Here is a 17020-nt window from a genome sequence, read left to right on the forward strand (position 1 = left end):
AAACCAGGCCATTTGGATTTCAGTAGCTATAATGGTATAACAATTGTTGACTTTTATTCGTGTGTAATGAACTCTGTAGTGTGTCAAGATGACAGTTGAAATTTTCTATTCATTCCTAGATGCTCACAGACCTCACTATTCTCACTAGTTATGTGATATCCTTTTAACGCTTTGATGGTCAACGCCAACATTTGTGATCATGTTGACAGCCAGCAGTGATTGGTGTATTTATTACATTGTGTGAAGTAGGTGTGTATTTATTTATCTTCAACTGCTTTCAAATTCCAAGGCAAAGCTGGAGTGTGGGATTTGGAGATGAGAATGGGGGGACACAGGGAGCAGAGATGGGGAGTCCATTGAGCCAGTACTTGCAGATTCAGCAGTCTTTCACTCTGGCCTACATTTCGGCTGGTTGGCATCCCAAAGATGAGTTGAATCAGTGTAGCAGGCTCCTTAGCAGAAACCTGTCCCTAATGACCCAGTCACCTCTCTCCATGACAGCTTCTTGCTATTCCAGGGCTGTCAGTCCCTGCGCTCACCAGAGCATTGCTGCTGCTGCTCCTACTTTAAGTGTCACCGTCACGAACCTGTCATGTCCCTAGTGAGACCAGGGGCAAGCCACTCCCAGAATGTGGAATGCTGTCTTTACAGGGCTCACAGCTATGTATGTCCCCAACACACAGGGATCTCTCCTCCAAGGTTTCCTCCTCTTCTGGCCTCTGAGCTCTTACAGGTTGGGGGGCCCCACAAAACACTCCGGGTATCATGATCCCCGTTGTAGCTTTTCAGTGCAAGGCACAGACCTAGTCTGCCACATGCTACACCTGTGGCACATTTTAGCGCCACCCTAAAGCCCAAGGTCATTTAAATCCAGCACAGGCCATAGGTCTAGACTGCGAGGAGACATGTTTTTCCCTCTTTTCTGTTGCGGTGGCTACTTAGACTTTCTTACTATCCTTGCAAGATGAGTTGCCTCTTCTTTGTGCCTCACGCAAATAGGTTGTTAATTCCCAGTCTCTATCTGAACCCTGGGCCACACATACTGTTCAAAGGAGGTTAGAGAGTTGCTTTTATAAATGGTGGTCCCAGTGCTCACCAGTGTGTAATGTGCAGTTTGAAGTCCTCAAATAGAGAGTTATTAGCCTTGAGGGCCTTACCTGAACTTGAGACTTTAACCTCATTAGCTTTGTGCTCAGAGCAAGAGGTAACTGTCTCATATATCAACCTAAAGTTTGTCAATTTTTTTTTAAACTTTGGAATCATTTGGTAAAAATGAGCAGAGATGGAAGCTGAAATTGTTTTCCGGGTAATAGATCTTGTTCAAAGCTTTTTTTCCCCTAGTACAGCTTGAAAACCACCTGACAGTAATTAAATTATTCCAACATCTCACTCCCACCTCCCACACGCATTTTCCCCTTTTGTTTTGTTATTTGGTGGTGTGTGCAATTATCTTCTTTTAAGAAACAAGCACAGCCACCCACAACCACACGTGTTAACTGTAAATCTGAACTCATGGCAATGGGAAGGAGGCATCCTTTTCCCTTTTTCTCACAGGTTGTAACTGGTTATTCACATTTTCTTTGATGAGAATTTTAAGCACTGAGTACCATCTTCACAAGCACATGCAGCAGATGGTTAGGAATATTGTGTGATAAGGAATGCTGGCCAATTTCTTTAGCTATTTTCACCTCCTGAACACATTCCAAAGAAATGCAATGGCATATTTTAGGGTGTGTCTTTTACAAGACCTCTTTCCTTAAACATGAATATAATTTGCTGATGTGTTCACTTTAAGATAGATTCATTTGGGGGATGTCTCTGCTGTAAGTGATCTTGTAGCATTTTCATATAAAATTAGACTTCTGCGGAAAGCTCTCTTGGGTGTTGCTGCCTAGGAATTAACCCAGCTGTTCCTTCTCTTCACTGAGTTAGATGATGAGACAGGAGGAAATGAAGCAAGATATTTAGATGACCCCTAATGACCTTCATGCACATTATCCGTGTGATGAGATAATCTGCCTAAAGGAGGAAAGAAATTTCCAGGTCACTCTACATGCTCTGTGAACTAACTCCACCATTTACTATGCTGGAGGCTGGAGGCATGTTTCTTAGATTCCATAGCTTTCTATAAAATAGGGCTAACCAATACTACTTCCTTGGGTTGTTGTGAGGATAAAAAGACATTAGGTAGGTAGAGATCTTTTTTGTATAAATGATCAATTAAAAAGTAATGGACCTGGGGCACCTGGGTGGCTCAGTTGGTTGAGCATCTGACATAGGCTCAGGTCATGATCTCAAGGTCCCGCATTTGAGTTTGAGTCCCGCATCGGCTCTGTGCTGACAGCTCAGAGCCTGAAGCCTGCTTTAGATTCTGTGTCTCCCTCTCTCTCTGTCCCTTCCCCACTCACAGTCTCTCTCTTTCTCTGTCTCAAAAAAATAAGTAAACATTTTTTAAAAAACTTAAAAAAAAGTATTGAAGCTGATGGATAAGTGATAAATACGAACACACATCTGACTGCTATGCATAAGCACTTCCATGCTGCAGATATATCTCAAAGTTTCCTCCTTCAGGGAGAGTCTTCTGATAGCCAGCAACACAGCACTGAAAATGTTTCTTGGCTGTTCCTTCCTAATACGCTCCCTTATTCCAACTATTGCTTCCAGGAAGCATGCAGGTTAGTAAATTGCCTCCAAAGTTGTATTTTCAGGGGACAATAGAGTAGTAGAGATTTGGGATCAAAAGAGAGTACCCAGTCAGAGTGGTGGTGTAGCTACAGTAGGAGTTAATTTCCAGGGAAGCAGTGGGATAAAGAAGTGACGGGATAACATCACTCACCGTTTTGGATTGTTTGAACTGCTGGCAAATTCAACAATCAATGAGTAATGACAGTATGCTACTTTACTATGTCATCACTATTTCCATTAACACAACCAGCTTCATTCAGTATGTGTGTGTATGTGTGTGTGTAAGATACCCAGGCCTCCTCATGTCATGATTTTTATTTATTTTTATATCATTCAGCATAAGGGACTTTCAGAATTCTTTGTTTTGATGTATCCATTTTTACATATGTACATATAGATCTGAAGGGGACAGAGTATAACTTGATGGAATGTGACTTAAATTCTTTGTAAAGATTTGTCCTTGGATTTGCTCTGACTATCCAAATAAGGCTCTGATAACCTCTAGTAAACTCATTTTTAATAGTTTCATTTGTACAGACATTTCATCTCTCCAGTCCAATGGTTGTACATATAGATTTTTACATTTAAAATGTTTGGATCAATTTTCCTTAACTTTAGAAAAGTGGTAATAATTCATCTACTAAAACATCAATACTAGAAAGAGAGGGTCAGTTGCTTAAAAAAAAGGCAAGAGTGATTTAGAACAGTAATAAACCAAATACTCTTTCTGGTATGAATAGTGATCAATAAGCTGATGCAGATACAATTTCAGAGAGAAAAGAAGTCATGGAGGAAGTTAAAAGTTTTTGTTTCCTAATAAAAACATGTATTTGGAACTACTTCACTATTTTGGTTTCTTCTCTTTATCCCTGAATCAGTTAAGGTGTTTAAGAGACCACTGTTAAAATTCAGATGGCCTTTGCATTGTAAAGCCTAAGTTAATTCCTTTGATGACTTAAGGCAGGTAGAGAAATAGCTCTGTGGTCCCAGACTAGAAATTCTAAAGAATCTGAAGAATGAGGTTGGTCTATAATTCTAGGGCTCCTGGCTAGATGTGACTCTTCAAATTTAAATTAATTAAAGTTAAACTAAATTGAAAATTCAGTTTCACTAGTCCCATTTTCAGTGCTCAACAGACATATTTGGCTGGCAGATGTCATGTTGGACTATGCAGAGGTGACTGTGTCTATCACTTCAGGAAGTTCTGTTGGACAGCACTGCTCTAGGGACTGATATAAGGAGTCATAGAGGGGAGTAGTGTGAATCAAGAGATGCTTTACAAAGAGAAGACAGGTAAAATACAAGTATTATCAGCTAATCTAACAAAGACCAAAGTTTTGGATATTTATGCAAGCAGAAGCAGAGTGAGAATCCTCCGGTGGTCCAAGTGGCAGGTAGCTAATCCCAACCAACAACCCCCAAGTGTTGCAACATGTTCACCTGGGTTCTGAGGCATGCTAGGTCCAGCTGCCAGAATACCTGGTGCCCCCATCATCATCTACACCCTTGTGATTCTGAAGCCACTTTTGATATCTAACCTAGGGTAGGACTGTGCACTCAGAGGCCAAAGCTGGAGTGGACCTGTGGCAGATCATTGCTACAAAATTCACTGACAAAGCTGTGAGCAAAACCTAGAAACTGGATGTGGGGGGAGCTTCTAGAGGATGGGCTGGTCACCAGACTGAAATGCATAAATATGTGACTCAGAGAGGCTCTTGACTTTGCTTACTCCTTAATTTTATCTCGTTCTGGATCAGGTAAGACTAAGAAAAGGTTAGATTACTCCTTGAGACCATCAAAGAATCTTTTTGACTAGACTACAGTTCTTCAGAACTTTTGGAGACATTTTGCTTTCTGCATGTGCTATCATTCATTCACTTACTCATTCACTTAGTAAATATGCATTGAGTGCCTATTATGTGCCAGGAAAAACATTTACAGAAAACAGACAAAATACCTGCCTTCAAAGAGCTTATTTCTTTGTGGAAGGAAACAGACAATAAACTGAAAAAAAAATGGACAGACTGTACAGTGTATCAAATGGTAATAACTATTGTAGAGAAAAATAAAGCAGGACAGGGGGCACTGGAGAGTTGTGATTTTAAGCTGTCATAGAAGGCACACTGATCCTGAAAGACCTCAGCAAAGTGATATGTGTGCAGAGATCTACAGCAGGCAAGAGACAGTCTGCATAGATCCATGAGGGAAATGAGCTCTAACTTGAGGAGAGCGCTGGGTGGGAGCATTCTTAGCTCGGTCAGGGCCAGCAAGCAGCTGTAAAGCAGTAGCAAGTAGGGTGATGGCAGAGAATCAGGAAAGATCACGTCTGATGTTAGTAGGCCAGTGAGAACTTCACTTTTTTCCTTAAGTGATTCTGGAAGGAAGCCTTTGGAGGATTTTGATCAGAGGAGTGACATGACCTGATTTACATTTTAAAAGGATCTAGATCTGGTTTGGAAATATTATGCAAAGAAACAAGAAGGGAGCAGGGAGATCTGTGAGAGGTTAGTGCAGAAATTCAGAGGGATGATAGTGGTCCCAAACAGAGTGGCAACAATGAAGCAGCGTTGTTCATATTTTGGTCTCAGAGCCTGTTTATACTCACACCTAAAGATTATTGAAGATGGCAGAAAGTTTATGTTGATCTGGATTATATCTATCAATAGTTACCATATTAGAAACTAAAACTGAGGACTTTAAAATACATTTATTGATTTATATAAAAATGGTGGTAATAAATCCATAATGTATTAACATTATTATGAAAAATAAATTCATTCTCCAAAAAAAAAATTAATGACATTATTGACATTGCTTTAGTTTTACAAATCTCTTTAATGTTTGGTTTCATGGAAGATACCTAGAGTTTCATTTGCTACTGCATTCAATCTATTATGATATGTTGTTCTGGTGGAAGTCTATGAAGAAAATCAATTTTTACAGAGATATGGATTTAGAATACAGAAGAGTTTTCAGTTAATGGTGATATTCTTCTGTGATATTGCACCAAAATTTATCTATCTATCTATCTATCTATCTATCTATCTATCTATCTATCATCTATCTAATTATCACATTTATTTATTTATTTTGAGAGAGAGAGTCAGGGGAGGAGCAGAGAGAGAGAGAGAGAGAGAGAGAATCCCAAGGAGGCTCCACATTGTCAGCACAGAGCCTGATGTGCGGCTTGAACTCATGAACTGTGAGATCATGACTTGAGCCAAAATCAAGACTCAGACGTTTACCTGACTGAGCCACCCAGCTGCCCTCCATCAAAATTTATAAGTAATGGTTCTTCAAGGTTAGCTGCAATATACAATTTAGTTTCACTGAAACTGTATTAATGAAGTTTTTATAGTCTGTTTCCTTAAAACCCATTGTGAGTAAATCTTTACTCATACCTAATTGGATAACATCATGAAGTGGTCATTTGGAAAATATTGAATACTGAGTTATGCAGATTTCCCAAATGTTGATGCATTTTACTGTATAATGTAAAAATCACATTCACTAATATCATCACCAATTTCATCAAAAAGTGCTTTTTATTGTTGGGAAGATTTTAAGCCCACAGTGGTTAAAAATTATAATTTCCCTATGAAATCTTCAATTTTACCATTGGCACCAATTTCTGTGGTTTCTTTTCCTTGAAGTGACAGGCCCACTTTGTCCATTTTCCAAGAAAATATCTGCAAACAACCAGTGTGAAGGATAACAATTTGTCTATCAGTTCATCTCTCAAGTCAAAGTGGTGTTCCATGAAAAAAAGCAGTTAGTTGAGTTTGCAACAAATAATTGCACAACTGTAGTCCATCACGTAAAAAAGTGCGTGATATGCATGGTCCATTTTGTCATCTAGCACGTATTCAAAGGTTGATACTTAATCAAATTAAACTTAAAAATTGGTACTGTTCATTAAAGGCATTCTTAAGTAAATCTGTCTCTCTCTTCCTCTCTTTCTCCCTGTGAGTGTGTGGTAGTGAGGGATACAAGAGCACTAGTACCATTTGGTGCCACTGGTTTGATTGGTGCAAAGGCACCAAGAGTTTTATCCACCATGTTTTGGCACCATCTCTGCGAGCATCAATGCAGTGAAAAAGCCAGTGAAAATTTGACTGTTTTTCCCTTGAAATTATAGGCTCACGTTGTTGAACTATCCCTTTAGTGGACACATTATGGAAACCCTGTAAGCATCCTGAGGACTCCCAGAAATTCATGGACCACAATTTGAGAAACACTGTTGGATGTATCTTGTTGGATGCATCTTGAAGGATTTGAAGATGTGGGAATTTTAGGAGGACTTTAAGCAGCTGGAGTAATCCTGATTATTTAGTAGTCATCTTTTGTAAGTTTTGGAAGCCACCTGAATGTTCTTCATAGGTGATGAGGCTTCTTAGTTTTCTCTTTAGGAACCTTTCTTTCTCAGGGTACCTGGGTGGCTCAGTTGGTTAAACCACCGACTTCAGCTCAGGTCACTATCTCATGGTTTGTGAGTTCGAGCTCCACTTTGGACTCTGTGCTGACAGCTCAGAGTCTGGAACCTGTTTCGGATTCTGTGTCTCCCTCTCTCTCTCTGCACCTCTTCCAGTCTCTCTCTCTCAAAAATAAGTAAACATAAAACAAACAAACAAACAAACAAACAAACAAACATTTCTTTCATTTGGAAAAACTCTTTGCCCAGAACTCTGTAGAGCAGTTGTTTACAACGTTAGTATTTGGGTCAAAGAGCCCTTTGAAAATCAGATAACAGGGGCGCCTGAGTGGCTCAGTTGGTTAAGTGTCTGACTTTGGCTCAGGTCATGATTTCACAGTTTGCGGTTCGAGCCCCACATTAGGCTCTAAGCTGACAGCTCGGAGCCTGGAGCTTGCTTGCCTGGAGATTGATTTTATGTCTCCTTCTCTCTCTGATCCCCACCTTTCCTCTCAAAAATAAACATTAAAAATTTTAAAGAAATAAAAATAAAATTGGAAAACAGATGTGTATCATCAAGGTATTATAGTACAATTCTGATGTTAACCACCCAGAGTCAGTGTCAGACTCCACAGGTTTAAGGGCACCATCCCTACAAAACTTCCTCACTTCAGATTCCCAAAGTAAGCTCAGGGTTCCCAGGCCACCTGTATTTCTGACCACTTGGCTACAAATTCAGAGGTTTTAATAGATTCAAAAGATTGGACCAACTCATGAAATTCAGGAAAGTGTTGTAATTACAACCACAGTTTTATTAGAAAGGATGCAAATGAGGACCAGCCCAATGAAGAGACTCAGAGGACAGGGTCTGAGAAGATTTCAGATAGTTTCCGTTGACTTCTCCCCACAGAGTCAGATGATCGCTGTGTTCAACAACCAGGAAACTCACCTAAGTCTTAGTGCCCAGAGGTGTTTCTTTGGTTTTGTTTTATTGTTGTTGTTGTTGTTGTTTTTAAAGAGGTGTTTTATTGCATGGCCATGACTGACTGAATCTTTGCCCACAGGGTTGAGCTTAGTCTCTAGCCCACCTCCTAGCCCCAGAAGTTGGTCTGTGTCAAAACCTCAAGGCTCCAATCACAGGGCTGCTCTTTTCTGGTAACAGCCTCCATCCTGAGTCATCTCACTATACGCTCAGGTGTGATCCAAAGAGCTCATGAATAATAAAGACACTTATAACTTAGGACATTCTGAGTTCTAAAAGCTCCATGTTAGGACCCCAAGACAAAGAAGAGACAAATCCTTTATTATGAAAAATCCTTCTTTACAGAAAACACTCCAAATTTCGTTTCAGATGTTGAGGGTTAATGGATACCTAGAAAACACAAGGGCAAATCCTGGTTATAGAGTCACAGAAAAGCTTTTGAAATGCAGAATTGAGGCCTGTATCCAATTCACTCTTAAACATATAAGTATGTGGAAAACTTTCCAAGCTTGTGGTCCAAAGATAGCATTCAAAGGGACATATGAATGCTTTCATTAATCCAACCAAGGATAATTTTGTAATGTTACTAGTTTTTAGGCTGCAATATGTGGGTTAATAAGAAGCAGTAATTTGTAGGACAAAATTTTTAGAGCAGAGGCTATTAGGAATTCTGATTGATCCAAATATTAAGGGTTGCCGAGTTTCTGCACACACAGCTTCAAGTCAGGGTTTTTAAGCAAGATGCAAGGCTGAGTTTAACACCCCCATGTGAGCAGACTCTCCAGCAGTAGATCAAGCTTCCTTCACATAAGGCACTTGTACATTTTTGCTGATTTATTGCAGAAGGAATGTTTGGCAAATGAGGTGGAGACTCTTCTTTCCACTGGCCTGTAGCTGGTGACCAGTCATGTGCATTAGACAAGGGGCTGCACCTGACTTGGGAAGACCTTTTCCTGAGGTGATTTGTACTTGAGATCACGAGTAGCTATTGTACTTCTTAATCTTATGGGTCCCGTGGCACATTTTTGAAAAAGCTATGGTGTTAATTTAGCTGGACTAGCCAAATTCCAGGCAAGCTAATTACATTCCTTCTAACTTAAATTCCATTGATTTTCATAAACTCCTAAGAGGTAGGCACTTTTAATACTTTATTATTTTTTTAAGCTTTACATCTTGGAAGGAAAACAGACACACTCCATGTGCGAAGTGAAGCAAAGAATGAAGATTATTATCCTGGTCAGATAACTGATGTAAAGTTATTTTAATTTTGCTTCAATTACAAAGATAATAGACTTACTTCTTTATTTTACTCTCACTTAAGAAAAGGATTCTTTCTTTCTGGAAGTGTAAGATAAATTATTTAAAAATATTAGGAGAAAAAGTCACAGACACTACTCTATTGAGGTAAGAACTGTAGGGTTCAATTAAAGAGAAGGTACTTGTATTATTCTTTCATGGAGTAAGTGCTTTGTTGTCTCAGAAAATCACCTGGCAGTGAGCATAGCTCAATATTTGGTCTGTAAGTCAGGATTTTAATGATTCTACACAACTTAAATAAATACAGTCGTCCTTCGGGAGGAATTTACCACCTTTAGAAAAATAAAGTCATTTATGTCCACAGAGTCTGTGATTATTTTTCTCTCTTTTTCCTGATTTTCAGAAAAGCAATGTGTGTGTGTGTGTGTGTGTGTGTGTGTGTGTGTGTGTCTGTAAGACAAGGTACCTTTCATAATGGTAACTTACATCTCTCTTGCCTCACTTCCTTCTCATCTGGTCATGTTCCTGCCCTTTCAGCCCAAGACTCTACATCCTACTGACATAGAACTCATAGTTGGGGATCATAAATTTTAGTTTCTGCAAGATCTTTCCAGTAGCAAGTACGTACCAGGTGTATTGTTTAGAGGGCATTGACATATATCCACATGGTGTTTCCATTGTGACCAGCTTATTTGATCAGAACAGTAAGTTAACGTGCCAATGCATGAGTGGACTCATATTTATCCAGTAAGAAATCAAATGTGCATTCTTGTTTTTTTCATTGACAGCATTGAATTAGACATTTTTTCTATTTTCACTTGTTTATCCTAGTAATGTTGCTGACTCTCTTGGCATTCTGTGTAACTGAAGATTGTAAATAATAGAATAATCATAAGTTAGCTATTGTGAGCTCATGAATCTGGTAGTGATTGGTAGCCTGATGCTCCTTCCAGAAGAGTCAATGAAATGCGAATGTTATTTTAGGGGAATATCTTTTCTCTTTAAAACAATTTTAAATGTTTATTTATTTTTGAGAGCGAGAGAGCGAGCGCGAGAGCGAGAGCGAGAGCGAGAGAGAGAGAGAGGAGAGACTGAGTAGGGGAAGTGCAGAAAAAGAGAGAATCCAAAGCAGGCTTCAGTTTCTGAGCTGTTAGCACTCGAACCCAAACCATGAGATCATGACATGAGCAAAAGTCAGATGCTTAACTGACTGAGCCACCCCTCTTTTCATGATCCAAGTAAGACCAGAGATATACAAGAGTTATTTTAAAATCATTTAAGTTATTTACCTAGTAACTATTCTAGCCATTTATTTTCAAAGACACAAAAGGATCATTTAGGGACTCCCCCACCCTCTGGGTTACTTACATTTTATTACAACTAAATTCTAAGCTTTTGAAGGCAGGGATGATAACATTTTTAATTCTTGTGATGCTTTTAGCTTTGCTGTGATTTGGTACTTAAGGATTATTAGCTGATGAAATTGATGACTCTTGAAAACAGAGCTTCTGGACTAAATGAGAGGAATGACTAATAGTGAAAGTTTAGTGATCATAAGAGAAAAAAATTTGTCAAGAGATTCTACTTTACACTTTTAAATAAAATTGTCCTCTCTGATCATCCTTGAATTAAGCACTTGCTCTAAAGGAGCATGCAAGGAAATCTAATGTTCAGATTTCCTATTCCCTTGAGGAGTCACATTATCAAATGGAATAATGGCATCTGATGCAAATTTGATTTTTTAAAATATCAAGAAGAGAAGTTATGATTTAAGTCTTATCCTTTTAAAAACTGAACTTGAGGACCCATATGTGCATGTGGAAGGCAGCTTCTAAGGCAGGCTCTAATGATTCTTACCTCCTAGTATTCATGACTTGAGTGGTCATTTACCCTTGAATGTGGGCTGGACTGATTGATTAATTCCTAATGAAGAGAATACAGTATGATAGGATGACACTTCTGAGATTAGTTTATAAGAATAACTGTGGTTTATGTCTTGGGTGTTGTCTCCAGCCATCTTTTGTGTCACTCACTCTGGACAAAGCCAGCTGGCTACCCTGTCATGAGGCAGCCCTCTGAAAAGTCCCATGTGAGCAAGTTTGGACATGGGTCTTCCCCTGTTGAAACTTGAGCATCTTTGATCAACACTTTGACTGCAGCCTCATGAAAGATAACTATCCATTTAAGTCATTCTCAGATCAGGACTCAAAGAAACCATGAGATAATAAGTGTTTATTGCTTTTAGCTGCTAAAGTTTGAAGTAACACATTACACAGCAATAGATAATTAATATAGGCTTATTTAAGCCCAGCAATTGAAAGAGAACAGGTAAGCAAAACTCATGAATCCATCCTTCACTTTGCTCAGCCTCATCTGAGCACCTATAGTAGCTTTGGCTATTGAGTGATATTGAATTCATTCATTTATTCAGCAAATACTTATTAAGCAGTGTTCTGAGCCAGGCACTCTTCTAAGCCCTGAAGATATAACAGAGAATGAAACAGAGACAAATTCCTGCCCCCATTGAGTTTATTTTATAACTAGGAGAGAAAGACAACAGAAAAACATTCTGCTGTTGCTACAATAATGCTGTATAACAAATCACCCCAAAGCCTAATAGCTTAAAACCACCACTATTTATTATTATTTCTCATATGTCTAAGAGCTGTCAGGGTTGACCCTGGCTGTTTTCACCTGGGCTTGCTCATGTGTCCCGATCTGATCTGGGCCAAAATAGTGTTTTTGGTGAAGGCAGAAGAGAGAAGCAAGGAAAAAGAAGGCATTATGCCTCTTGTAGCATTGAAACTTACTGTCATTTCCTTTGCATTTTATGGACCAAAACAAATGACAAGGCCAGCCTATATTTGAGGGGTATGGAGATAGATTCTTCTTCCTCTGATGGGAGGACCCACTAAATGTGTAAAATACTTAAAGGCCAATGCTTAGGGTCATCAGTACAGTCAATGAAATACTCTAAGTAAAATACATAGTCTATTAGATGATATTGAATGTTATGTAGAAAAACAAGGCAAAGAATGAGGTCAGGAATGAAGGTGGGTGATGTTAGGGAGATCTCTGAAGAAGAAAAGAAAGCAAGGGGTAAGATGTTCAGGCAGAGCAAGTCAAGGGACCTGGCAGGTTTGAATAGAAGAAAGAAGGCCAGTGTGATTGGAACATGACTAATATGGCCTTGAAGACCATTGTAAGAACTTTGGCTTCTATAAGGAAGCCATTGGCTAGTCCTGAGCAAAGGAATGCCATAAGGTGCTTTGGTCTGCATTAAGAAAAGGCTATCGAAGGGCATGAGAAGGGGGGAAGAGTAGGTGGACAACTATTGTAATAATCCAGAGGACAGATGATGGTGTTTAACTAGAGTGGGAACAATGGAGGTGGTGAGAAAGTGAGATTCTGAATATATTTTCATGATGGAACTCATGACTTAGTCACTCAGTCACTTGTATTTATGTTTAGAAATAGAACATAATATGTCTAAAAATAAGCCAGTTGATTATTCTTTTCCAAATATTAAGATTCCAAATCTCCTAGACAAAACATTTTTTGATATATTTTGAGCTGCAAGCACACTTCAATCTTATTTTAAGATTCGTCTCCCAAACATGACATATTATTTTAAATTTGTTAATAAATCATGTTCGTCTTACATAACAAATTCAAAGTAACTTAATGTATCACCTGTTTGAAAAACAAAGTGAAATATTACCTTCATGTATATTATAAATAGTGAAGAGTTGAAAGTAACCATTACAATACTATCTTTAAAAACTTGTTGATTTCTTTACATTAGCTTTAATTTTTATAGCTTTTTTTGAAGTATGGTTAATAATAAACTGCACATATTTAAATTGTGCAATTTGATAAATTTGGGCAAAGATCCATATCTATCTGATAAACTATAACCACAATCAAGATAATAATCACATCCATCTTACTCAAAAGTTTCCTTGTACTTTTTTGGAATTCCTCCCTCTTCCTCCTCCCTGCCTTCCCTCCATCAACCACAGATTAGAAATCTGCTCGGGGCGCCTGGTTGGCTCAGTCGGTTAAGCCTCCGGCTTCGGCTCAGGTCAGATCTCACGTTCATGGGTTTGAGCCCCGCGTCAGGCTCTGTGCTGACAGCTAGCTCAGAGCCTGGAGCCTGCTTCCTGTTCTGTGTCTCCTTCTCTCTCTGCCCCTCCCCCTCTCATGCTCTGTTTCTCTCTGTATCAAAAATAAATAAAACATTAAAAAAATTAAAAAAAAAAGAAATCTGCTTAAAATGTTTATAAATAAGTTTGAATATGCTAGGATTTTATGTAAATGGAATCATACAGTATATATTTCCTTTTGTCTGGCTTCTTTTACACACCATATTTATTTTGAGAGTCATTAATGTTACCTCAGTATATGCTGTTTATTCCTTTTTGTTCTGGAGTAGTAAGTATATCATTTTATCAAAATTTGTTTATTCATTCCCCTATTTATATGATAGACATTTGAGTTGGACACAAAAGTCTATAAATTATATGATGTTATTTTTTAAAAACACTGTTAATATGGTGAGTTACATAATTAATATTCAAAAGTTAATTACGTGGTTGTGATTCTTAATATATTGTTGGATTCAATTTGCTAACTTTTTTTTCAATTCTTGCAAGTTCATGAGAAATATTGGTCTATAGTTTGTTTTTCTTTTACAGTTTTGTCCAATTTTGGTGTTAGAGTAATATTAGTCTCCAAGATTGAATTGGAATTATTATCTCCTCTCTAATCTTCTGGAAGAGATTATGTATACTTTGTTTTATTTCTTCCTTAAATGTTTAGTAGAATTCACCACTGAACCCTCTGGGTTTGGAGTCCTCTTTGTGAGAAGGTTTTTACCTACAAATTCAATTTGTTTAAAAGGCATAGGCAACTTTTACAACTTAAGGGACTGAACAAAGAAGAACAATGAAACCCAAATTTAGCAGAATAAAGGAAATCATAAAGAGTAAACAGTGAAAAATAAAATAGAAACTAGAGAAATGAGACAAATTAAGAAAACCTAAGTTGGTTCTTTGAAAAGATCAACAAAATTTACAAATCTTAGCTGGATGGACTAAAAAAACAATAGAGAATCCTCAGAAATGAATCAGAAATGAAAGTGGAGGCATTACTACTAATTCTACAGAAATAAAAGGGACTATAAGAAAGTATTATGAAATAAATTGGATAACCTAGATGAATAGGCAAATTCCTAGAAACCCAAAACCTACCAATAATAAATCATGTAGAAATAGAAACTCTGAGTAGACTAATATGTAGTAAAAAGATTGGATCAATAATAACAAAACTCTCAACAAAAAAAAGGCTTTGAACTAATGGCTCAGTAATAAATTCTACCAAATATTTAGAGAATACCAACCCTTCTCAAACTTTAAAAATAAAAGAAAATAAAGGAACACTTCTTAATTCTTTCCATGAAGCCAACATTACCTTGATATCAAGGTCATAAAAAGACACTATAAAAAACCTACAGACCAAATACCTTATAAACATGCAAAACCTTTCCATAAAATTCTAGCAAACTGAATTCAATAGCACATTAAAAGGCTCACATACCATAACCAAATGGGATTTATTCTTAATATGCAATGGTTTAAAACACATAAAAATCAATCAATGTAAAACACATGATCATCTCAATTGATGTAGAAAAAGCATTTGACAAAATTTAACTCTCTTTCACAATAAAAATCTTAATAAATTAGGAACAGAAGAAATCTACCTCGGGGTGCCTGGGTGGCTCAGGTGGTAAAGTGTCCAGCTTTGACTCAGATCATAATCTCACATTCAGGAGTTCAAGCCCTGCATTGGGCTTTCTGCTGTCAGCGCGGAACTTGTTTCAGATCCTCTGTCTCCCTCTCTGCCTCTTCCCTGCATGTACTCTTTCTCTCTCAAAAGTAAGTAAACATTTTTTTAAAGAATAAAACTACCTCAGCATAATAAAAGTCATATATATGGTTAACCCACAGCAAACATCATATGCAATGGTTAAAGGCTGAAAGATTTCCCCCTAAGATCAGGAATAAAGTAAGGATACTCACTTTCACCAATTCTGTCTAACAGAACACTAGAAGTTCTAGCCAGAACAATTAGGCACAAAAAAGAAATAAAAGGCATACAAATTGGAAAAGAAGTAAAATGATCTCTAGTCACAGATAATATAATCTTATACACAGAAAACCTTAGAAATACTAAAAAAAAAACCCTGCTAGGACTAATAAATGAGTTCAGCAAAATGGCAAGGTAGAAAGTCAAAACACAAAAATCAGTTGCATTTCTATATACTGACAATAAACAATCTGCAAGGAAATTGCAAAAATGATTTTATTTATAATAGCATCAAAAAGAGGGACGCCTGGGTGGCTCAGTCAGTTAAGCCTCCAACTTCAACTCAGGTCATGGTCTCACGTTTGTGGGTTCGAGCCCCGTGTTGGTCTCTGTGCTGACATCTCAGAGCCTGGAGCCTGCTTCTGATTCAGTGTCTCCCTCTTTCTCTGCCCCTCCCGCTCATGCTCTGTCTCTCTCTGTCTCAAAAATAAATAAAACATTAAAAAAAATTAAAAAAAGAATAGAATACTTAGGAATTAATTTAACTAAGGAGAAGAAAGACATACAATGAAAACTATATGAAATTTTCTGAAATAAACTAAAGAAAACATAAATGGAAACACATTCCCTGCTTATGGATAGGATGGATTTTCATCTTTTATTTTAGTGGCAACTCAGAAATTCTGATATGCTGTGTTTTTCTTTCTATTCAGTTCAAAAGCACTTTCATTTTTTCTTTTGATTTCTTCTTTAACCAATTATTTCGGAATCAAATATATTTAGAAATATATTATTTTGTCTTCAAATATTTGGAATATTCTAGAGATATTTTTGTTATTGATTTCTAATTTTGTTCTATTCTAGCCAGAGAACATACTTTGGGTGACTTGGGTACTTGTGAATCTACTAAGAATTATTTGTTTTAGTACCCAGATTATAGTCAAGTTTGACAAAATTTCCATATACACTTGAATGTATATCCTATTATTTTTGTGTGGTGTATTCTAAGTAAGTAATTGTCAGGGCATGTGGGTGGCTCAGTCAGTTAAATGTCTGACTTTGGCCCAGGTCGTGATCTCTGATTTGTGGGTTCAAGCCCTGTGTCAGGCTCGTGCTAATGGCCTGCTTTGCATTCTGTGTATCCCTCTCTCTCTGCTCCTCCCCTGATCGTGCTCTGTCTCTATCTCTCTCAAAAATTAACAAATCATTAAAAATTTTAAATTATGTCATTTTGTTGATGATATAATTTTATATTTCCTTGTTCTCAGTTATTGACAAGGGTTTTGAAGTATTTGAATATAATTGTGAATTTGTCCATTTCTCCTTGCATTTCTATTATTACTCTATCTACCATTCTATCATTCAGAATAGAAGGGGAGATAAAGCACTTCCCAGACAAGTAAAAGCTAAAGGAACTTGTCACTACTAAACCAGCTTTACAAGAAATGTTAAAAGGAATTAATTTCATTCCACACAAACATAATTTGTGTGGAATGAAAAGGCCATAATCAGGACTAAGAAAATTAGGAAAGGAAAAATTTTACAGACATAAAAAATAGCAGATTAATTTTATGAGTGCATAGAATGAATATGGA

The sequence above is a fragment of the Suricata suricatta genome, chromosome 4, assembly GCF_006229205.1.
Source record: "Suricata suricatta isolate VVHF042 chromosome 4, meerkat_22Aug2017_6uvM2_HiC, whole genome shotgun sequence".
NCBI classification, from domain to species: domain Eukaryota; kingdom Metazoa; phylum Chordata; class Mammalia; order Carnivora; family Herpestidae; genus Suricata; species Suricata suricatta.